The sequence below is a fragment of the Tachypleus tridentatus genome, chromosome 13 (assembly GCF_004210375.1).
Source record: "Tachypleus tridentatus isolate NWPU-2018 chromosome 13, ASM421037v1, whole genome shotgun sequence".
Lineage (NCBI taxonomy): Eukaryota > Metazoa > Arthropoda > Merostomata > Xiphosura > Limulidae > Tachypleus > Tachypleus tridentatus.
Window position 1 is genome coordinate 143,797,266 of NC_134837.1, and position 25,981 is coordinate 143,823,246.

Below are 25,981 nucleotides of genomic sequence, written 5' to 3' on the forward strand. Positions count from 1 at the left end.
CGGCTAGCGCAGATAAGCCTATCTTTGCGCAAAAATTCAAAACAAACAAACAAAATATCTAAATCTTCATGAATTATTATTCAGGTGACTTTGTTGAGTCAGGATAAAGGGAACAGATATAGTAAAAAGATAAAAGCAATTTAATCATTTTAACATATTGTTACTTACTATAATTTATCACAGACAAGTCTCCAATATATTATGTTACGTATTATGTTCTCAAATAACCTGAAACTAAGTTAAATTCTAAGAGAAATTTAATTAAATGTTAATTAAATGTAGAGGTGTATCAAAATTATAAAGTGCGGCAATAAACTTAATACACACAGTTTTCTTTACGAATATATTTTAATAATCAAACAATAATTTTAATTATAATAATGGTTATTAGAAACAGTTATTGCAAATAATGATTTATATACAAAAGTTTTACAATATTGAGTCTTCTGTCTAGTTTAGAACTAAATATTGTATAGACAGTTTACAATTAGAGAATTAATTCTGAGTTGATATTGTTACACTTTGCTTAATTGTTGGCTAGCTAGATCTCTGTTCTTGGTTGGCCTTTTGCCGTTTACAAGCGGACTTTTCTCCGACGAAGGTATCTAATGTTCTCGAAGAAACACTAACGTCCAAAGTTAATTCACTGAAGTTAAATTGTTTGTAATGTTTGAAATCTATAAACCTTCCTTATCAAATATCTATCAAATCCCAATTAATAAGCGTTTATTACTATTATAGCTTCTGATAGTTATACTATACTAACTGTAGAAAGCCAACAATATAAAAACTTTTTCTCTGCGTGCCGGTTTATAAACGTTAAGGCGAGGTTCTAGATATTTCAGTTGACAACAATGTAAAACATATATCGTTGATTCTTATAATTCAGAATATTCTTCAAATTTAGAGAATAGGCGGGAATTTCGCAAGAGATATTTAACGCTATAAGTTACATACAATTCTAAATATATATTTAACTAAAACAAACATTAATATTAAAATAAATACATAATAATAAATCTGTTTACCTACCAACGTCATAAGAATAAAATTATGTAAGATGTTTTGAATTACTACGACATAAATCTTCGTCTGAATAAGTTACATTTATGAATTTCAGGAAACTATTTTAATTGAAAGTATAATACAAAACTGAGTATTGAAGGAATATAAGCTTGCATTGTTTCCTCATTTGTGATTTATTCTTTGCAGCGCTGTTAACAAATGCTTGTATGTCATCGACAACTTAATCTCGTTTAAGTTATGGTGATTCCTGTTTCTTCCCTTTCCACACAATTTGCTACTGATTAATCCATCTCTCTGGCTTTTACAGTTTTCGTTATAACACACCAAGATGCTACGCATTGTTATTTTTACTACATTAGTTAGGGTTATAATTTAGTGATACGCTAAACGGAGGATCATAATAAGCAACAGTTAATGACTGTAATGACTTTAAATGGAAAATACATTGTCTGTGTCCATAAACAAGCAGAAGATAAAAGCAAGTATTTTTAATTTTTCAGTAGATGTTTCTAACCCAAACAAGTTCTTTTCTTTGTGACACTCTATGGGAATTTTGCTTATATAAATTTTATTCTGTAGTATAATAAAAATCAAACTGTAGAAAGCACAACTGAAACTACCGTTTTCAAAATTACTTTGGATGCAGAATGTTCTTAGTGCGCAATACCTCTGAAAACAGAAAATATGGTTATATTCTAAATGTTTTGAATCAATAAGTTAGTAATATAATTGTGACTAAAGAATAACTTCATTATTTTAGAAGAAAAAATAACATTAACAACACAGATTTGGAAGTAACTTTTAAACATATTTGTAAATAGGAAGAGCAAAATTGATACCAATGAAATTAAACGATTTAAAATTTGCACTAATGTAGGATTTTATACCAAATAGCTATTGATTTTGATAGGTTGTTCGTTGTTAAGCACAAACTGCACAATGGGCTATCTATGCTCTGCCCACCGAGGGTGCTTATAATCCTGTATGCGTACCACTGAGCCAGTGGGGACAAATCGCTAATGACAAATAAAATGAGCGTAGGTGATAATTTTATTCTTGTTGAGTGTGGCTATATTTGTAAGGAGTCAGTAAAGGAAAGCTCCTGTTTGGTAGAAGCTCAAGTTGTTGTCTTAAAAACTAAAGCTCATAATGAGGTATGAATATAAAAATCAAACAATTATAATAGTTTTTCTTTAAACATAAACAACAAAACTTAAATGCATTTTTTTAAGTAGAGAGTTAGAACAGTAAAGCATATACTAACATAAATCTAATTGAACATAATAATTTACAATAGCGCTTGTTTCTTTATTCTTTTGTTTAAAATGCAGGTGTAGAATAGGCACTGTTAGTAAACAATGCTAGGTTTATGACATTCTGAAAAGAGGCTACCCTCACGTATTTCTCGAGATATTAGTAATTCTAACTTTACAAGGTTTGACAACACTTTGCCTTGGAAAGAGGTAGGAACTTCTGATTCAAGGAGCGAAAAAAGTTAAATTCATCTTGAAAGAAAAATACCATATAAAACATTTTTTAGCAAAGATAAAAAGGTGCAGAATACTTGCTGAACGAAAGGCACATTTAATTCTTTAGAAGTATAATGTAAAAAAGGTGTTAATAAATAAAAAGGCACGAGTGTAGATTTGATGAGGTAAATAGGAATTTCGGACCAAATATGTTTCTGCACTGTCATAGCAAATAGAAGCCCGTAATTAAAATATCAAAAAATATAGTGTGTCAAATAACCACGTAATCGTGATAATTACCGCCAAAATGACACGTGTTTGTAAGTTGCTGAATAGATATTCTTAAACCAGCTTACTTAAATATTTAGTTATAAACTACGTACACAGCACGAATTTTTCAAATTAAAATTTGCATGATACATACAAAGTGGCCATAAAAGTCCTTCGGGCACTTTACAGTGTCATAACCGGCAAAGAGTAAAATCCTCCGGTCACTTTGCAGTGTCATATCTATGAAATAGTAAAATTTTTTGACCGGTTTTCTTTTGAGTTTACTTACCGCTAAAGTATGTTTTATTACAGATTTTGCAGTAAGCAAGATTAGTTTTCAGAAAAGGTACGACGTTTCGATTACTGGCGGGACCCATTATCAAGTACAACGATCGCATCAGTGATCGAAACGTTTAAAACTAATTTTACTTACTCTAAAAGTTGTAAATTGTAATGAAATATTTGTTCAATCAAAAGGAAACCTGTTCAACATATGAAGGGGATAATTGGGAAACATCACTGCCGACCATGGGATACTAAATTAACCAATAAATATGAATTAGCAGACGTTGCCACCAAGAGAAACGACTTTGTTTTATTGCAAAGCTACACAAGATGTTATCTGCACTCTGTCTACAATAGGGAATCGAACTCAGGATTTTGCGCTGTAGGTCAGTAAACTTACTGTTGACATATCGGGGAGCGAGGCAAAACCACAACCATTAATATGGTTAACCAAAATATGATTATTAAAATATGTCACGTGCAGAAAAGGTAAAATTTCTAGTGGGAAAAAGACTGCAAAATAAATGTACCAAAAGCATTTATAAATGAACAATAAAATAAAATATAAATGGAACAAAAATACCAGAATTTCTAGTTTTGTCTATACCACTGCCAATAGTGATTTCAGCAATATGGCAGTTTCCATGCCACGACACCATAGCATCCTTCAGTTTCGTATCATAAGAGTGTTCTAGCGTATGACATTTCTTTATAATATTTCTATATTTTTACAAAAACTTTCTAGCGGTTATTTATACTAAAAATTATTTTTTCATTAAGTGTTTTGTCTCTTCTTACGGTAAAGTTTCTGTTTTAAAGCTTATGCAATTTTCTGCACCCATATTTCTTTTCTTTTTTCTTAAGGAATACATTCCCTTTCACAAAACAAAATATATTTAGGCGTAGCCCAAATATTCTAGTGTGTAGCTTTGTTCTTAAGAACAACAACAACAAAGAAACAACAAAAAATAATTTGCGTTCCAGTGGCACAGCGTTAAGTCTGCTCACTTATAACATTATAAAACGGGTTTCGATACCCCTGGTTGGCATAACACAAATTATTCATTCTGTAACTTTGTGCTTAACTACAAACAAACCAATGCACTCTATATTTCTCTTCTGATGAATTCCCACTCTTTTATTTATTGGGCTTGGTTTGTTTTGAATTTCACGCAAAGTTACACGAGGACTATTTGTGCTAGCCGTCCCCAATTTAGCAATGTAAGACAAGATGGAAGGCAGCTAGTCATCACCACCCACCGCCAACTCTTGGGCTACTCTTTTACCAACGAATAGTGGGATTGACCGTCACATTATAACGCCCTCACGGCATGATTACGAGTCGCACGCCTTAACACGCTTGGCCACGCCGGGCCTCGTAGAACGGTCAGTCTAGGGATTTACAACACTAAAATTAGCGGTTCGATTCCCTTCGGTGGACTTCGCTGATAGTCTGATACGGTTTTGCAATGAGGAAAAAAACGCACATGCTCATTTCTAATATATTAAAATTTATAATTCAAGATGCAGTAAACCAAAATTCCTTAAACAAATAATTAGACTTAATGATAAGATTAGCTAGTTGCCATTGAAACACAATCAATATATTTAGTAAAATACAAATAAAATTAGTAAAAGAAGAAGATTCGAAAACTGGTTGTAAGAAGACTAGAACCCCTTGTGTGTAAGAGACGTAAGTAGTTACAATAGATTTAATATATTAATAACATAAAAAAATATTAACATTCCTGAAAAAAAAAGGTACAAATACATTAAGTAAAAAAATTAAAGAAGAAAGATAATAGTTAAGAGAGGAAGAAACTCTTGCGTAGAATATGCTAAGAACTTTGCCATACAGAAGAATGGAGCCCGGCATGGTTAAGGTACTCGACTCGTAATCTGAGAGTCGCGGGTTCGAGTTCCCAAATATGCTCGCTCTTTCAGCCATGGAAGCGTTGTAATGTGACGGTCTATTCTACTATTCGTTGATGAAAGAGTAGCTCAAGAGTTGACGGTCTTACACTGCTAAATTAGGGACGGCAAGCACATATAGTCCCCGAGTAGCTTTGTGCGAAATTCAAAAACAAACAAACAAATCGTTCTACGAGACTCCGAAATGATGAAACCTAATCTATTTTAGATTAAGATTTTCAATATTTTCTGCAGTTTAGATTTAACTATTTAAAAACAATTAATTAAATTATACTCTATATAATGAATTCTTGCTTCTTATTAATGTTCCTTGCTGGATCAGTCTTCGGATTTACAACGCTAAAATCAGGGGTTCGATTTCTCACCGTGGACATAGCAGATAGCCTGATGTGGTTTGCTTTGTTTTGAATTTCGCGCAAAGCTACTCGAGATGTGTAAAATCAGTTTTAACATCTAACGGTTGGTATGGGTATTAAAACTTTAGTTTAAATAATGTTGATCTTCTAAGGTAATATTCAGCCATACCAGTCTTCTTGAGAATACGTTTTTACTTGAAGTGGGTTTCTCGTTATCATGAATTACTTTTAAGATCTATTTTACGTCTCTTACAAAGGAGACTTTTTGCTAAGTATCAGAATTCGTCAGCTAAGAAAAACAGGAAATTCGTTCATTCGCACAGATAAATTACTGTTAATGATTATATGAATTTGATTTGTGTTGATGTTATTATGAATGTTTGTGCTACTGGTATTAGTGAGATAAAGATCAGGCTTACTTTCGTTGCTAACAATTTGATAAGATAATAGTTGTTTCCTGCTTAGATTTGTCTGTGATGTACTCTATCCAGTTTTTCATTTTAACTTTGACTTCTCCCTTTTATTTCTTAGAGGTGTTAACGTGAACTTATAGATATAGCTGTACTCTGTAATTGTAACATGTAGTCTTATTGAAATTCTACTTTATTCTGTAGAATGTTGTATATAGAATCAATATAATGTACATTATCTAATATTATTGATCGTTTTGCGTTGTTTGGATGATGTAGGTTGTAATTAAAGTTAATGAGAGACAAGCATGGTGTGTAGCATATAACTTAACGTAGTTAATTCTCACTTGTGTCTGTTAAGGATAATATTTTACATGCGCTCTTTTCGTAAATGCGTTTTTCATGTTTTGTTTGTTGCCAAATCAAATCAGTAAAACTTTGTAATTTTTTACAGTAGGAGTAAAAACATCTTGATGAATATGAGTAGCAAGACGTTAATGTTAATAAGTATAATTTACGGAATTAATTTAATTATAATTTAATTCAAGAAAAAATTAGCATTAATTATTTATTTAAAAGCCCATAATAACCTCGTATACCTTTCAAAAGTTACAATTACTTATTTATAAGACGTGTTCAGCGTTTTGCTCATCGGTAAGAGAATGCAACCGAATACTGGCTGTTTTATTTATCAGTGAAGATACATAATGAATCTTAAATATTTCGGGAATTGTACATAAACTTATACAACTATAAAAGAAAAAAGTAATATATATTTTTTTCCATTTAGAACTAGTTACATTTATCCTTCTAGTATCGCATTATTGTAGCTTTTAAACATATTATGATCGAAAGTTTAGTATTTGGGACACTGAATGCCCAATTTGTCCTGCTTTTTTCTAATATAAAGTCACAAATTTACCTTTAAATATAATAATTATTTTACACGACTAGCTAAGCAAATTGTAGACAAAAACCAGTATAGAACAGAAAACGTTTCCACTTATATTACCAAAGAATAACAACGAACAATAAATCATAAGATCCAAGAACTCAAAAACTTGAAATTGTTCTAAAAGAGCTAGCCGATAAGGCACCAGTACTTAAATAGTGTATTATACCAGTGTTTAAAGGAATATAACTTCAGAAACAAATCCAAAACTATCTGATACCAAAAGACTTTTCATGAATACTAGGATAAACAGTCAAACGCTATAAAAGAATATCAAACGTACCTTTAGGACAGTTAAAATACTAGCAAATGAACTTGTAGAGGAATTAGAATAAATAGCAATATTTATTCAACTGTTTTTACACTTAAAAGTCATGAACTTATTAGACAGATTCAACGCACTGGAACGACGGAGAAAGCTATATATACCTAATTTGTAAATGGATGAAATGTATCACATAGGAAGTAATTAAAATTTTGATTAGAAATTAGAAATTTAAAGTCCTATTAACTCAAAAAATCTAGTCATTAACCACTCATTAAAGAGACTTAACATGCAGCTGCGTATGTTAAACGAAAAGCAGTTTAAATTAAAACAAGGTGGTCGTTACAAACATTAAGAAGATATTCTAGATTGGAAAGACACCGCGAAACATTAACTAACCAAAATCAATGTAATATTTTTTTTCTACAAATATTACAGATAATGGCATTTATAATATAAAATTTAAAATACAAGAAGCTCTATTCATATTTCTTAGCAATATCGTCAAATAAAAATCACTTTTCTTGTGTCCAGATTTATGAAGTTTAAACAGATTACTCAATATGGACTATTCAAAAACAAAGTAATGACATGAGGGGTTCCTTACAACTAGTAGTGGGTGTACGTGGTTTGTTTGTTTTGGAATTTCGCACAAAGCTACTCGAGGGCTATCTGTGCTAGCCGTCCCTAATTTGGCAGTGTAAGACTAGAGGGAAGGCAGCTAGTCATCACCACCCACCGCCAACTCTTGGGCTACTCTTTTACCAACGAATAGTGGGATTGACCGTCACATTATACGCCCCCACGGCTGGGAGGGCGAGCATGTTTAGCGCGACGCGGGCGCCAACCCGCGACCCTCGGATTACGAGTCGCACGCCTTACGCGCTTGGCCATGCCAGGCCCCAGGGTGTACGTGGAAGTAAAACGAAGTTTAAAAAAATACGTTAATTTATCTTGAAAATATGTAGCGTTAGGTTTCCTCTTTAAAGATACAAGATGAAAACTAAGAAATAAATATGATCATATTTTATTACGACGCTAATATCAAACCAAAAAGTGAAAAGGAAAAAAACGAAGGAAAATTTGAGTTTATTATCATGTATTAAATTTCTAATAAAGTATAAGAGTATTTACTTCGAGAGGTTATTATACATAAATCATTGTCAGTAAAAATGCAGCTTATGTATAATTTAATATATGTCTATGATTGGTTTTACAGTGTTGTTCTGTAGATTAAATGTGTAAGCAAAACCTAAGGCTGCGAAACATAAGCAATTTATAATTTCAGGATTTAATTTGGGATTTATAAAGGGAGTAATATATGGTTTAATATAATGTATAATAACTGTCTTAAATAAAATAAATTGTTAAGATAAAAAAAGAAGAAATATCCTTGATGTTTAAGAAAGCTAAATTATTAAATTAATTTTTGTATGTAGCTAGAACTTACACCTGCCTAGTGAAGACATAACCGAAAGATTGTATTATATTGAATACAGGGTCGAAGAGTACAAAATTAACTTAATAGGTCACCTTATATTTTTTTAAAGATTTAATAAATTTACTATGAAAATACAAGTGAGGTTGTTTTATCTTAGATGTTTAGTAATTAAATTTTAAAAGGAGGAAAATAATTTTGGAATACCCTGTATTTCTAGCAGTACCAACTTGTATAAAAACATTTTCTAGGTTATTAATCCAAACTGTCTTTGAGCTTAACAAGAAGTAAATGTTGTCTCAGTTAATCATCGCGTGAAGGTTTTCCCATGTCTGTGAATCACGTGTGATTTGCACGCGGAGATTTCATTAGCTCGTCTACAAACGTTTCTTAAAAGCCCCCCCCCCCGCAGCACAGCGATATGTTGATGAACATACAACGATAGAAACCAGGTTTCGATACTCGTGGTGGACAGAGTACAGATAGCCTATTGTGCAGGTTTTTGCTTAGCTACAAACAAACAAATATTCTAAGGGTTAACATTATACATGTTTATATACTTCAGTTATTAGGACGAAGTGTATGCATTAAAAGTATTGCTATGTTCCAAGCTTCAAATTAAGTTGTATCAGTTGAATGCCTGTCCTGGAAATGTTTCCAAAAAGCCTCTAATATCATATTTGATTCTTCTGAGAAGATATTTCTATATATGATGCAGATATTTGATTCTGTGATCACGATCTTTTCCTTAATTTCGTACATGACTCAAATTTTTAACTCATAGTTTTTTAAAGATTTACAAAGAGTACCTTTATTTGCAGATTTCTAGTATTTTTTATTATTTATGTATAGAAAACGAGTACATTTAGTTAGATAAAACCAACACCCAAAGTGACACAAAATCTATCCGCGCTAGCTGTTCACAACTTTATAACAATAGAAAAGATAGAAGCCAGCTAGTTAACAGCACCTGCCTTTAACCCTTGACCTTCTTCTATCTAATAATATAATGAGATTTGACTGGTACTCCTATACTACAACTACGCCCCGAAGTATAGAGCATGTTTTTATAGTAACAGACCATAAATCAATAAAATTTTAAATTCAGAAGCTGGGAACGCTGGTATTAGGCAACGACCGGACCATATTTAGCATGTGAATAAATTGTTAGTTTACAATATCTACCCTCGCGCAACGCTGAAGTTATGATATTGCCGGCTCGTAAAAACACGATATGATGATAATTACATTTTTCTTATTATATTTTTCCTGTTGATGAGTTCATGAATCGAAATATTCATAAGTTTGAATGTTACATGGATCATCCTCTTAGTTTAGCATGTATGAATTGCTATTATAAGTAAATACCTTAACCTGTCAGTTACAATTACTTTATATCATACAATACCGTATCAAGTTTATAACCACTAACCACTCTTCTTTTGAGTTACAAATCGTAATGATACAATACTATAAGAACTGTAATATTTTCGAGGGACCAATGAAAAAAATAAACGTGCTTCACATAGACAATCTATAATATAATTGATCTTTAGTTTTAGTATTTGATGCAAAATACAAAAAGCCATTAATCTGGAACTTTGTCACTCAAATATTTATTACCCGAAAAAAACAACCACGCTTTAAACAAATCTCCATAAAAAATGACCTCAACAAAAAGGTTTATATTTTTTTTGTTTCTCTTCCGAAAATTAGAGGCTATAAAATATCTATGATTGCAAATAACGTTAACTACCTAAACTTCAGACAGAACAAGTAAATATCGATATAAAAGCTTGTCTTTTTATTGTTCATTTGACCAGTAACATTGTGTAGAAATGCTTATCAATTAGTGATGTCTGAAATATGTTTAAAAGTTGCATTATAGTAATTGTTTTACGTTGGTGTTATTAAACCATGTCCTAGGCTTAATATTAAATACTGGCAAAAGTACCTGTCCTCAGCAACATGAAAGGTTTAAGTTAATCTATCACTTTAAATTATCTCATTCTTGTTTTCACTCAGAGCCAAAGCCATCCACCATGAAAACTAATTGTTGAGTATTAAAGTCACGCTGAGAGACTCAACAATAACATACAGTAAATATACATTTTTATTCTTTAAGTTACGTCACATTTTGAAATACTCATAATAGTGTGATTGTTTCCTAACAATATAATGTAGAATATCCTGTTTACGAAATAAGATTTGACATCAACGTTATCCATGCCTGTTCTCCTGTCATTTTAAAAGAGAATGTCGAGCGCTGCTAATGTGCACAGCTTTTCAGAGAGACGAACCTTGGGCAGACACCACAGTTCTCAGTGTATTTAAGATTTCTAGGTTGTTGATACTATAAAGTTAAAGCTGTAGTGTCATCTAGTGAAAATTATATGAGTTACAATAGGACTTTTTTTGCCTCCCTTACAGAAATATAATAGTTTATAGAAAGTGACATAGCATCGCCTCAGAATTTTGGAATAAAGTTAATATGTTTTCTTTATTTACGGTGTACAAAACACTTTATACTGATGTTAAAAGTAACTTCGTGATGTTTCGTTAATATTATATTTGTGCCAATACTTTAGATTCACTGGTTCAAGAATAATTATTTTCTCTTTCGGCAATTATTTACTGCATAAAAAACAAAACAAAACACAACACAGATGCTGTTACAGCGTGATGAAAATCTGAAGACTTGGTCAAAGTCGCTGTGAAGAAAAGACAATTATAAGTTCTACGTTTTGATCACACAGCTCTTTCGATTTTACTTGCTCGATTCTTCAAGATATTAATGATTCTGAAACAATGATTTGCGAGTAACAGATATCTATTGACAATTCAAGTAAACCGTATTCTAACTAACGAAAATTATGAATCAATAACTTATATATATTTTAGTGAAATTAAATAATTATACCTAAATGAAGTTAAATGATTAGACAAAGTACTGCGTTAAAAACAGCAAATCCCAGCCTCTGATTATTTATAATATAACCATAAAATTTTCAAGCCATAAACCCAAACATATTAACATGAAATAAAATACGCTCTATACTTAAAACAAAAGGACCCATGGGATTTAAGCTACAACGTGGGATTATAAAATGTATCCTAGGTTTTGGAGGTGACTGCGGAAGTAGGACCCTCATTGCATTGGGGATTCACAGCCTATCAGTCTTAACCTCCAAATTGCTAGTCTCACACAAGAAAATTAGAAATTAGCGGAGCGAGATGTGGATGCTCAAGCCTACTACGTCCCACATCTATATCACCCTTCACTACCTGCATACAGTTGTGGGAAGGTGACTGCTCTCCCAAGTTAGAATAAGAAAAATATGAACATAAAAAGATGAAAAATAATAAATAAATGAATAGAAAAGGAAAATAAGTTACTACCATTTGGGGGTAATTAAGATAAAACTTACCTCTTAAAGTTAGCATTCCTGATCCAATACGGTAGAGGCACTAATTAACATGACATCAGCAAAGTAGTAGTTTACTGTGACTGTCGTATGCGGCTTAAGGTGTACATTCGCATAAAGTAGTGCGAAGTTCTTAGATGACCTTATTTTTAACTAAAAACAATCTTAGTAGAATATTTCTAATTTTATTTTCTTTGTATTTAGTTAATACATTTTTGTATATATACATATATACACACAGGAAATAGCTGACATTTTTGACACAGTGCTGACTGATGAACCTTCAACAACATCTTCTCAGTGATTTCAGGACATTGTTACGATTGTGGTAACCACTGAAAAACCAGTGTGTTATATATTATTAGAGCGTATCATTGGACCTTGTGTCACTATTAAATTTAAAATAATGCTGAACAGCTGAGTCGTACTCTCTATTAAATGTCAAAGATTCTTGCACCATTGAGTATTTTGGTGCTAATAGAAAAGGATTTGAAAAGTGTCTGTTTTATGTTTTATTTTGAATTTTTATTTTTATTTCTATCATATTGATTACTTTCTCGGTAGGCAACGTGAGGATTTCACAGCTTTATCTATTCTACAGTAAATTGGACATTTCAGTACAATATATTATGTATTGTCCAAAATATTGAAGATTATATAATATTGCATTTTATGTTATAAAAGATAACGGATATTATATAACCTACATTGCATGTTATACTGAATAATTGTAATAAAAAACATTGTATTGTAATTTCAACCAAGTAAAGAAGATTTCATAGTAGTGTTCTGTATATTATATTGAGTAGTGGATATTTGATGAAATAAAACTGTATATTATATTAAATAATTAGAATTCTATAATACCATATAGTGTTATATATTCTTCTGGGAATCCTCTAATATTATGTTGTATATTTAACTAAGCAGATGAGATTGTGTCACATATACTACTGTAAATTCTACAATATTATGCTGCATATTTTAATAAACGGAAATTCTTCTGAGAAACCTACAATATCATGCTGTATATTTTACTAAACCGAAGAGATAGTGTTATATACTCTGCTGGGAATACTACAATATTATGTTCTAAATATAAGTTATTTTTCAATTTCTGCATCTATTACACTTTATTTTGTGCTTTATTAAATGGCAGAAGTTATAGAACTTTGTAAGTTACATTTTACTAATAAAATAAAATTTTATAGCCGTATATTGTATATGTTCTAGAAAATAGTGTGGACTCTACAATTCTTCGTTGTATAATATGGTAAATAGAGTTATTTTTTACGAGTCGCACGCCTTAACACGCTTGGCCATGCCGGGTCACTGCATTATGAAATAAAGTACATCTCACTGACATTTCTTAGAAGGGCTTTGATCTAGTACAGATAAAATCACTTTTGACTGCAGTACCTTCGTTGATCTGTGTGTAGTTATTTTATAAGTTTGGAGTTACATTGTAAAGCTCGTACGGAATCATAATTATTGTTTAAATACGCTTCACATTTATTGTGATTAAAACACTCTTACGAGCAAGTACACAAATAAATTTTTTGAGGAACTTTACATGTTTCGAAGTCAAATCACATCATATTCAGGATTAGCTTGAATTTCATCGTTTTAATATTTGCTCTGATGTCTTACAATTTTTGCAATGACAAAATAATAATGGTTGAACATTTCGATGTCATTATTCTTGACGCTTCGAAGTTCCAATATAATATTTCGTGAAAAATGTAAGAAAATACTTCAGTTTGTTTGCAGTGTACAATAATATTTTATTGTTTTGATAATGTATCCTGTTTGGTGCCAAATTTCATGGTGGTTTGAGCCATCTAACCAAAAATGAAACTCATTTGAAGATGAGAAACTTAAAGCTAATTTCTTTACCACTGTCGATATATATTATTGTTCCTACTAATTGAGCTACTAATGACATGCTTTCAGCAGTAAGGAAGGGGAGATTTCCTGTACAGAATCAAGTCAGCCGAGGCGGCACGCGCAAGCACGGAAACCTACAAGTTGAACATGAAAATGGACCAACTAGAAAAATAGAATATTGTATTGAATTTATCACGAACATTATATGTCAAAATTAATTTATTTGAAACCGGGATATTGTAGAAAAACAACAACAGTGATAAATGTAAGCAGTGCCTGGGCATATGTAAAGTAAAGTATGTCTTTTCTATACATCTTCTTTTTAATAAACAGGAATCATAAAATGTCGTTTTTACATTTTTCTCTTTTCCTGCCAAATTATAAGTGAAATAATCATTCAGTGATGTATGTGTAAAATAAATTATTATACGAAAATACATGCATATGTTAGGTTTTAACATAATATGTGGGAAATCAGTGACACCAAGGCTAGTGGTTTTCAGGAAATTGACTCGCTAGTAATAATAAAAAACTGTAGTGATGGATATGTACGTTTATTATTGGTGCTCCATTGAATACACTGTACAACAATTTTTTTGAAAAGTTTTGCTTCCTGAAAAGTTTTTGCTGATTGTAACAGGTACCTGGTGGGTATGTACAAATATAGTTTTGGTTTTGCTTCATCACGTATGAACTCTGAGAAATAAACAGTTAACTGTTTACCGGCAATAACGTATTTAATTGCGTTTATGTTTCTAATACGCTGTTAGGTTCAACATAATTAAAAGTGTTTTGCTCCTGATTTTCGTTTGTATTCAATGTCCGGTGCATCACGTTGCAGTGTCCAACAGCAATCAGCAAGCATTGACGAATTCCAGTTGCCCTGATATCGTTTTTCCATTGTAGCAATGTCCTGGTGAGATCTTTCACTGTGTTCGTCACTGACAGCACCGAGATTTGCGGGGAAGAAGTCCAAGTGTGAGTGGAGGAAATGAATCTTGAGTGACATGTTGCACTTCATTGTTTTGTATGCTTTGAGAAGTTTGTCTACCAGCTAAATGTAATGTGGGGCTCTGTAATTACCAAGAAAATTGTCAACAATGTCTTTGAAGGCTTTCCAGGCAATCTTTTCTGGCCCAACTAACAGTTCTTCGAACCACTTGCCACTCATAACATGTCTGATTTGAGGGCCAACAAAAATGCCCTATTTGATCCTGGCCTCAGTTATTCTTGGAAACATCTATCTTAAATAACGAAAACCTTCGCATTTTTTGTTCATTGCTTTCACGAAATTCTTCATAATTCCCAATTTTATGTGAAGAGGAGCCAAACAAATCTTTGCCTGGTCGACAAGCGGTTCGTGCGCCACATATTTCTGTCCTGGAACTAACTTTTTACGGAGTGGCCAGCTCTGTCTAGAATAATGTGACTCTCTGGCACAACTGTTCCATTCACAGATGAAACAACAGTATTTTGTATAGCCGAGCTACAGTTCCAGCAACAGAGCAACGACTTTCAGATCTCCACATATATTCCAGTTGTACTTCAGCAACATTTCCATGTTCTCGTAGGTTTCTTTCATGTGTGCTGCATAGCTAACAGGTATTGAAGAGTGAACGTTGTCATTGCGTAACAGAACAGCTTTGAGGCTGAACATTGATGAATCAATAAAGAGACGCCACTCTTGCGGGTCATGGTCCCAACCCAAAGCAGAGAACAATCCTTTGATGTGAACACAGAAACAGAGACTGTCAACTTGTGCTAAGAATTTGGTTATATCATCTTGGCGGCTTCGAGAAACAGAGATTTTCATACCTGGTGACAGCAAACACTATTCCTGCAGTCTCGAACCCAGAAATTCGGCTTTTGCTTTTGGCAGGCCCAAATCTCTGACCAGATCGTTTAATTCTGACTATGTTATGAGATGTGGATTGCCTGAGGAGCACGTTTCAAAATCCGGATCAATGTCACTGCCAGTTTCCTGCATTGCAGTTTCTTCATTTGGTTCGTCTAAGGTCCATTCCTCTGGTGGTTTCGGAATTGGAAGACTGTCGTCATGTGGCACGGATCTCAATCCTGAAGGCAGATTAAATAGGCTATTCAATTGATTTCTTGTTTTTGGCAAAGAAACTAGACACATTAGTCAAACAGAAGTAACAGTCCGTCACATGGTCTTTCTGTTCTCGCCATATCATCGGACAGCAAACGACATTGTCTTTCGAGTGCCTCTGAGCCAAGCTCTCAGACAGACAGCACATGTCGCACAACAAATGTGAGGCGCCCATTCCTGGTCTTGATCACCAATTTTACAACCGAAGTACAGATGATATGCTTTCTTCACAAGTAAAGTCATTGAACCTCTCTGATGAACAAGTGTATATTCGCCACAAATATAGCAGAATGTATCGCGGCTGTTACGACATTGACAAGACATACTGACCGACACCAATCGTCCTGTAAAACGTCTATAACATCTAACTTACTTGTTACAGTGCTACTGAGGCAATGCTATATTCTGAAACAATACGTACACATTATAAGGTCTATATTAATCCAATGAGCAGCATCTGTGTATGCAAGCCACTTTTATAGCCTGCTGAGACAGTGTAAAGCTGGCTCCGGCCTGCCCAGGCTGTATACTTCCACAGAACAGCTTCCAACCTGGCCTGATTTCATGCCTGGACATGCCCAGACTACACAAAACATTGTTCATAGGTCTCTCACAGAAACGAAAATTTTTGGACACAAATATAAAAAAAAAACATGACAAAACTGAATATTTCGATGAAACGGTACGTGATGGGTAAATTTGAATGTGATTTTCGTGATTAGCAGCCAAAAATCTATAAGGAACACCCAACAGTGTTCAACAAACAAAAACTTTGTTGTGCTGTGATATCAGAGAACGCGTCTTTAAGTGCAATCACAACTATGTAATTTATTTAGATTTAGTGTTTCTAACAATACAACTTAATCAAATCGTATCAGTATTTCATGGATAAAAGAAGCGTGTTAATAAGTGTTATCCAAATGTTCCCCTAGTGCCCCTGAACAATTATATGGAATATAAACAGATACTTCAGCCTTCGTCATTACGTCGTCATTAAACGTTTCTTCTATTGATATTTTATCATAATGCAATACAACTGTTTGTCTACATCAGGACTTATGCTCAAGGTTAAAGGTGAGATTAATGTAACGTTGAGATGTAAATTCTTTAAGGTTTTATAAAATACGGTATCACTACCATGCTATTTTTCTCTGAAGTATTTATTAAGGCGTGAAATGTATATGATATAGACATGTTAAACTGCAGAACGTAGCCCGAAATACAGTATTAAACTTAACAATATAAACATCGGTTGTTAAAAAATATTAAATAAATTTTCTATTAAAAAATTAAGTGCTCTAGTTTTATAAAATGCGGACATTATTGTTTATGTATTTATTGAGTCTAATCAGTCTAAACGAATGATTTTTTTTCATTTCTTGAATGCTCTGGGATGCTTATAGGTAACTTTGGTTTAGTTGTTGTTGTTTTGAATTAAGCACAAAGCTACACAATGGGCTATCTGTGCTCTGCCCACCACGGGTATCAAAACCCGGTTTTTAGCGTTGCAAGTTCACAAACATATCGTTAAGGGGGCAATTTTGGTTTAGAAGACTGAGTTGGGACTTGCCTGTAAAATTCGTTTAAGCAATATGGTACGGGTGAGATATATGTAGGGTAACTTTTTGATGACTGGATATCAATAATTGTCACGATTAGTAAACTGTATGAGTACACAGGTCTAATTGCTAATTACTTTTATTTTATTAGAGTAATTACTAATTAATTACCATTCTATTTTTAGACTTCTAATTGCTGTCATCTTCAGGAGAGTTTCGAAAACAGATGTATGCGAAGACAAGATCTGAAACTAGATTGTAGGTCATAGGTCATAAAGTTTCACTTGTTTGACCTAGGTCAACTAATTATCTGAATCATTCAACACAGCTATTTAAGTTTCACTTTCTATATAACAGGTTGGCTAAGTGTGTTATCAGTTAGTTGAATGTAAAACTGTTTTCTTTCTCCTTTATGCGGTTCATGTCATATTATTTTGGCAATATTCTATTTTAAGGCACCTTCATCTTCTCTGAGATGATGGGCCGCTACGAATACATCGATATTATAGAGCGTCGTATCTTAATCACACTCTCGAATTCAGGTTTTTGGTGGTGTACTTATTCCTCAACTTCGTTGAAACCCATATTCACAAAGAAATTTGTAAGTGGTTGTATTGGGCATTTACGTGACTTGATGTGCACTGCTATCTCAATGTTCTATGGCTTCTAAAAGACGAAAGTCAGAGAGTTCTTAGGCTCCACAATTAATTGTTTGCTTGAGAATATTTCGTGTAAAGCTGCATAAGGGCAATTTGTACTAACTATGAAGTGACTCACTAGAAGGAACGAAGCTAGCCAACAGCACTTACTACCATCTCTGAGGGAAATCTTGTCTGATTGCATAGGTTTGACCATCATTGTTATATACCACACATAGTCCAAAGAAGGAAGCGAATTTTTACTTTCACAAGTTGCAAATCGTTGATTTGTTTAACTACTAGAACTTGCATGACCTCCCCCCCCAAAAAAAAAACAAATCATGCGCAATTGATGAAAATCAACATCCTACAGAAACAGCGAAGTTGTTGCAAGTTAATAAATAAGGAAAACATATTTTGTTTGTTTGTTTTTTGAATTTCACGCAAAGCTACACGAGAGCTACCTGCGCTAGCCGTCCCTAACTTAACAGTGTAAGACTAGAGGAAAGGTAGCTAGTCATCACCACCCACCGCTAGCTTTAGAGCTACTCTTTTATTAACGAATAGTGGGAGTGACTGCACATTACAACGCCCCCACAGCTGAAAATCACAGCTGTGACGGGAATTCGAACACGCGACCCTCAGATTATGAGTCGAGTGCCTTAACCACCTGGCTATGCCAGGCCAAACATCTTTTGACCCGTATGTTTGGAGCACTAATGTAGATTTGCATTTGTGAATGTTATATCACTATAAATAAATTGTAGTATATAAATAAAACTAAAATTAAGATATGAAATGTATTACACATAAGTCATGATATAACGACTTTTTATTTTATTTATGTTTATTGAATTGAAGAAAATCCATCTTTATATTGAATACATATAAAAATAAAAATAGTGGAGTAAATATAAGACTTAACTTTCCAGACAACCACATGATCATATATTTATTTTTGTGTTCTCGGGAAATGAATGAAATTTGATACTTTCGGTGTATGTAATTATATCAACATTTACATATATTCGTAAAATTAGGGTATACTCTGTTATGTCCAGAGTAAATGTCATGTTTCTAGTATAACATGACATTTTCATCTCAATTTCAAGTAGAAACACTGCGCATCTTTCCTTTATTTTCTTTTATAAATTATGCATACCCTCAATTAAATGTGTATCATCGTACTTTTATGCTTTTTTATTTATAATCAAGCAAATTCTTTTTATTTTTTATTTTTACCGTTTACCAAGAAAAGTTTAATGCAAAAACAATTAGAAGTTGAAGCAAAATTGCTATTCGAATGCCTACGATAAGAATTATCAGCAATCCTGTTATTGACCACAAAATACATATATATAGAACTAATTTATTTTTCTAAATTACTTGCAATATAGTTATGTGGAATATTAACTAAATAAGTAACAACACAAAGAAAAAATAGAAATATAATTTTTTTCAGTGTTTCAGTTGTCCTTGTTTTGGTATAATGTGTGTGTTCTCCTTTTAGCAAAGCCATATCGGGCTGTCTGCTGTGTCCGCTTGGTATAATGTAGGGTATCAGTGATGTCGAGAAAACCCACTTGTAGAGAAACATAAATATGTAAAAACGGCTCGTGGTTCGCATTCCATTACTACAAAAAAAAAGAAAACACGTCGACAGTGCCATGGGTGAGTTATAAAGTAATGGTCAGATCCCACTATTCAGTTTGACAAGAAACAACCCATGTACCGGAGGTAAGTGTGTTGAGTAGCTGTTTTCCATAGACCTAGTCCATTAGTTTCAAATTAAAAACGGCTAGCACCATATAAAACTTGTGTAGTTTTGCACGAAATCCAACAAAGAAAAAAACCTTTTAGTGTTGGTTGGTGTTCTTGTTTTAGCGCAAACAAAATGCAATATAGTTTCGAGTAATGTACGAGCGCAATGTATTGAATATATCTCACATTGTTTCGTCCTCTCTCAGTTTGTTTATCGATAAAACGAAATATTAAAGGAACAAATATTGAAATTTCGTGCAAGGACAACATTACAACATTACCGAGGCTGAAAGGGCAAGCAAGTTTGAAACGAATTAGAACTCCTGGTCTCCACGAGTCGAAAACCATAAACATCAGACCATTCCAGGCCTATTTTCATTTTTAAACTCTGAATTCTCACAGTAATATACAGATCATTAAAAAAAGTGACTATTGGTAACAAAATAAAACTAAACTCATGCTCAGCTCATTGTGGTGATATGAAGATGCGTGGCTCGGCATGGCCAGGTGGTTAAGACGCTCGATTCGCAATCTGAGGGTCGCGGGTTAACATGTCGCCGGAATCATGTTTTTTTTATTGATTCAAAAACATTTCTGTCATAATGGAAAAGTAGCTATATTTAAAAAAATACAAAAATACAAAAAGAAAACAGAAACTGTACACAATAATTATCCATATGCTAAATCATACATAGGGTAATCAGAATATACATAATTGGACATTTTATTTTAAATAACGTGGTACTGGGAGTTAACCAATCATCTAATGGAATTATATTTATAATAATCTGAGCCAACTAATAAAAATACTTGGAGCTACATATCGTAATTTCTCTGTGGACATATGTAGAGTTATTTTCCGAAAGGAATATAAACTTTCTTCAGATAGAGCTAACAAGTTCAAATCAGGATTTAATATTACAATATACTTTACAATACAAAAAAAATCGGTAAACATAGGCTTGATAGATTGTTAAAACTCCATATTCTTTAAAATTCCTGGTCACAGATACTTTACACGAGAGGCCGACTATTACTCTGAAGACTCTCTTTTGCAATAACCAGATTGGTATTAATGTATAGAAATTTCTATCCTATACACTTATACAATAAGTCATTTTATTATAAAAGAAAATAGAAATGAAATTTTGAATAGGTCGCTAGAGTTAAATGCTAAGCTGAAATTAATATGTAGCTCAGAAGAACTAATTAATAAGTACAGAGGGCTGATAAAGGCATTTTAAAAAGGCTATAACTTAATTCTGTTAAATGTTGGGATGAAGTTATAAGTAGGTCACTATGTTTAATTGTTAGTATGTAAGGATGAGCAGGTCGAACTTGTAAAATCAGATCAGTGGGAGGAGGGATCTTTTCGGTTTGTTTGTTTGTTTTTGAATTTCGCACAAAGCTACTCGAGGGCTATCTGTGCTAGCCGTCCCTAGTTTAGCAGTGGAAGACTAGATGGAAGACAGCTAGTCATCACTACCCACCGCAAACTCTTGGGCTACTCTTTTATCAACGAATAGTGGGATTGACCGTCACATTATAACGCTCCCACGGCTGGGAGGGCGAGCATGTTTGGTGCGACGGGGATGCGAACCAGCGACCCTCAGATTACCAGTCGCACGCCTTAACACGCTTGGCCATGCCGCGCCGGATCTTTTCGGAATGGATGATTTACACTTAAGTATGAAAGGTCTCGCATCTTAGCAAGGGCTATTAATTTAACAGAAAGGGGAGTTTTAAACTAGGACTAGATAGAGGTGATGCAAAGATAAAATAAAGTGAATAAAACTGAGACGTAGAGGAAAGTTTATCAGAAGAACTCAGTATAAAAGTAGTTATAATAAAAGGCTTAATTGTTGCTACTGTGATGCTAAAAGTATAAGAATTAGAATAGATGATTTTAGGGCGCTGGTAGTAATAATATATTTTGTTATAATGGGAATAACTGAAACATGGTTAAATGTAAATCATTTTGATGACAGAAATTTCTTTGAAATACATGGTTATATGTTATTTAATAGGGACAGAATAGTAGAGAGGGAGGAGGAGTGGCTATCTATGCAAATTGTGAATTGCATCATGTTAAAGTTGAAAATATTAAGAATAACAGTAAGGAGATTGAACCCATTTGGGTTTATGTTAGTGGATATTAGGGGAAAAGGCTGTTAGTGGGAATTTGCAGGTAAAAACAAGATGAAACTGAAAAATTAGTAAAAAACCTTATAGTAACATTAAGATTTCGGCTACAAATGAAGTCATAATTATGGGTGATTTTAATGGGAAATACTAGAGTCAAATTATGAAGGAGAATGGTTTCTGGAAACTGTTTAAGATGGATTTCTTTTCCAACTGGTCAAGGAACCTACTAGAAGTAATGCTATTTTAGATTTATTTTTAACTCTTAATATAGAAATGCTTGATAGTTTGGAAAGTAAGAAACACATAAGTACAAGTGTTCATTGTTTTATTAGGTTCAATGTTTTGCTGCAAATGAAATTTAGCAATAATGATATTTTGATTCCAAATTTTTCAAAAAAGCAAATTTTAAACTGTCTTTGTGAATTGGGAAGTTGAGTTATTTGGAGACACTGGGAAATGTGTAAAATTTTTTAAAGAAAAAATTCAGTAGCCAAAACATATATATCCCTAACAGAATGTAAAGGGTAGCTGCAAGTGAAAAAACAAAACAAAACAGATTGTCTCTCATAGGGTATAACAGATGAAATTGAAGAAAACACCACAAATTTAAGAAATTTAAAATGAGTATTATGGAAGACTTAGGATATTATAGAAGATCAAGAAAGTTGGTCAAACAAAATATTGGAACATCTAAAAGGATGTATGAAGAGAATCTGGCTGAAAACGTAAAAATTAACAGTGAGAGTTTTTAAAGTACATTATGGGTAAACAGTATGTTAGGACTGGGATAGGACCCTTGAAGAATGTCGAAGAAATGCTTGTATCTGATGATTAAAAAATGGCTAGATTATAAAATTCTAAATTTTGTTCAGTTTTTACTAATTAAGACTTAAACAGTATTCTTCATCTTGAGCAACAGATAGATAAAAACAAAGTTGAACAGGACAATTGCATACATTCTAAAGCTTGTTAAAATTGGGAAGTTTAAAGAATGATAAAACTCCTAAGCCATATAATACTTCTCCGAGGTTTTCCAAGGAGGTCAAGGACTGAATATATGAGCCACTTGTTACAATGTGTTTGTAACTCCTTTAATAGTGGACAGTTACCAACAGATTGAAAATTAACTAATGCCACTTCTGTTTTCATGGAAGGAAACATAAGTTATCCCAATAATTATAGACTTATTACTCTTACATTAGCTGCGGAAAAAGTTTTGAAAAATTTGATAAGTCATTTAACAAAGCTTAGAATTTTATCATATAGGCAACGTGGTTTCGCTAAGGGAAACTTGCTTTACACATGTTTTGAGATGCTTTACAAATGTTACTGCATGTGTAAATGAAGGTAAGGGTGTAGATTTGATGAATCTAGATTTTCAAAAAAGCATTTGACAAAATGCCACATAAAAAGCTTGTTTGTTTAGGTGTGGGGTATAAGTGAAATAACTGGATAAAAGAGAGGCTTGATGGAAGAGAGCAGAGTGTTGTTACAAATGGAATTCAGTTAAACTAGATTAATGTCACAACTGGGGTATCACAGGGCTTAGTTTTAGGACCGTTGCTCTTTTTGATTTACAGAAATGGTTAATACATTAGTTAAATTTGCAGATGATATTAAGGTATTGGGTGTTGCTGGCTCTAAAGAAGATGCTGTCGCTCTACGAAAGGATTTAGATTATTTAGTGAGTTGGGAAGATAAATGGTAAACGGGTTTAATTATAATAAATATAAGATATTGCATGTGTGTTGGCCTAATTTAAACCATAATTTGGATAGGAATAGCTATAAGAGTGACATGAAAGAAAATGATCTTGGTGTAATGATTGATCAGTCTTTTAAGCCATCCAAGCAGTTTGCTGTTGCTAGTGGTAGGACAATTAGGATTTTATGTTGTATCTACAGAAATATTGAATGCAAGGCTAAAGAGGTTATGATTTTTTTGTGTAGGTCACTGGTTAGGCCACATTTAGAGCATCGTGTTCAGTCTTGGGCTCCTTATCTTAGAAAAGGCATTCAATTGTTAGAAGGTTACTAGAATAATGCCTGGGACGGAGAAGTTCTCATATGAGAAAAGGCTGAAACCTCTCAAATTGTTTTCTCGTGAAAAAAAAGAGGAGTTAGAGTAGATCTGATTGAAGTGTGTCGGATTGTAAAATGAATTGGTAATGTTGATCCATCAACATTTTTCATACTCAAGATCAAGAATTATAGAACTAGGAAACACACCTATAGATTTAGTTATGGTAGAAATCGTCCTAAGCTAAGTCTTTTTTTTTTTTCAAATAGAGTGGTTGACCTGTGGAATAGGTTGCCTTCGGATGTAATGGAAGCAGTAAATTTGAGTGAGTTTTAAATGAAGCTTAATAAATATATTAGTTATAAATGCTGGCTTTATTATTTTTTAATTTAATGATTCAATTGTTTTAGTTTGGCTTTTTTTTATTTAACGGTTCAATTGTTTTAGTTTGGCTTAGAGAACAGAACAATCGAGACGAAGCAGAAGGTCCATTTGTATCCCTAAACCTTATGTAATAAATATGATAAAGTGTTCGAAGGACAAATACTTTCTTACACCTTGTCATAATATATACTAGTTTATGAAGTTTCTGGAGGTTATTTTTATTTGCTTATCCCACTTAAGATTATACTGAATAATGATTCCAATAATCCTAATTGAATCCAACCTGAATAAAGCATTTCAGTTTACTTTCAAATCGGCATTAATCTATTCTCCTGAAATAATCACGTATTGTGACTTGTAGATATTTGAAACCTGACAATTTTCAATAAATTAAGCGGCTAGTATAAGACTCTGTAAGATTCATATCGTCGGCATAAAGATAGTAACTATCTTTTAAACATAGATATTAAATCATTAGCGTAAATAATACATCATCCCAACCAAATGAAGAAGAAATTGAAAGACCACCATTTTCTGTAAGAATTTCAGTCGCTGTTGTAGGTGGAAGATAAAGGGATTGAAATATTTATTTATCTTGACACTTAATGTCAGTCTGAATTAGATCCTGCATAGTAAAACCATTTATACTATTAGTATCTGTCACAAGATAACCTGCCTTATTACACGTTTGTGAGATTTTGCCTTTACTTTCTTTTGGGTGGCCCGGCATGGCCAGATGGTTAAGGTGCTCGACCCGTAATTTGAGGGTAACTGGTTCGAATCCCTGTCACACTAAACATGCTCGCCCTTTCAGCCGTAGGGCGTTATAATGTAACGGTCAATCCCACTATTCGTTGGTAAAAGAGTAGCCGAAGAGTTGGCGGTGGGTAGTGAAGACTAGCTGCCTTCCCTCTAGTCGTACATTGCTAAATTAGGGACGGCTAGTGCAGATAGCCCTTGTGAAGCTTTGCGTGAAATTCAGAAACAAACTTTCTTTTGTCCTACCTTGATCTTTATTGATAATTCTCCAAATGTCTCGAGATTCCTCATTTTAGAAAGACTTGTCAAAATATTTTGCCTTATGGCTAGATACTAGATGTTGAACTAGGTGTTTATTTTCACGTCTATAATTACAAATTATAAAGTAAATAAAAATAAAAAATAAAAAACAAAAGGTTATGGTAGAACAGGTTAATACAGAAATTAAAAGTGAATAAGAATTACAAGGAATACGTTCTATAGAAATCAACTTAACAATTAGGTTCACACGTTCTTAAACATCCGTGAACATTTCTTCTGTAGTTTAATTTATACAGCGTAATGGTGTTCATGAAACAGCTTTTTCTTCTTATTCGGTGTACAGAAAAAGATAAATTTTACTTTGAGTAGATGGTCAATTATACTAAAGTTTCATTTATCAAAACTTAATATAACAGGATTTAAGGAAACAAGGATAAGAATGGGAAGAGAAAATGTGGCTTTTTAAAAGGTTTAGTGAGCAGTTGGGACTTATAAAACAAACTTAAAGGTTTGTTTGGTTTGGTTTGAATTTCGCGCAAAGCTACACAAGTGCTATCTGCACTAGCCGTCCCTAATTTTTACTGTGCAAAACTAAAGGGAAGACAGCTAGTCATCACCACTCACCGCCAA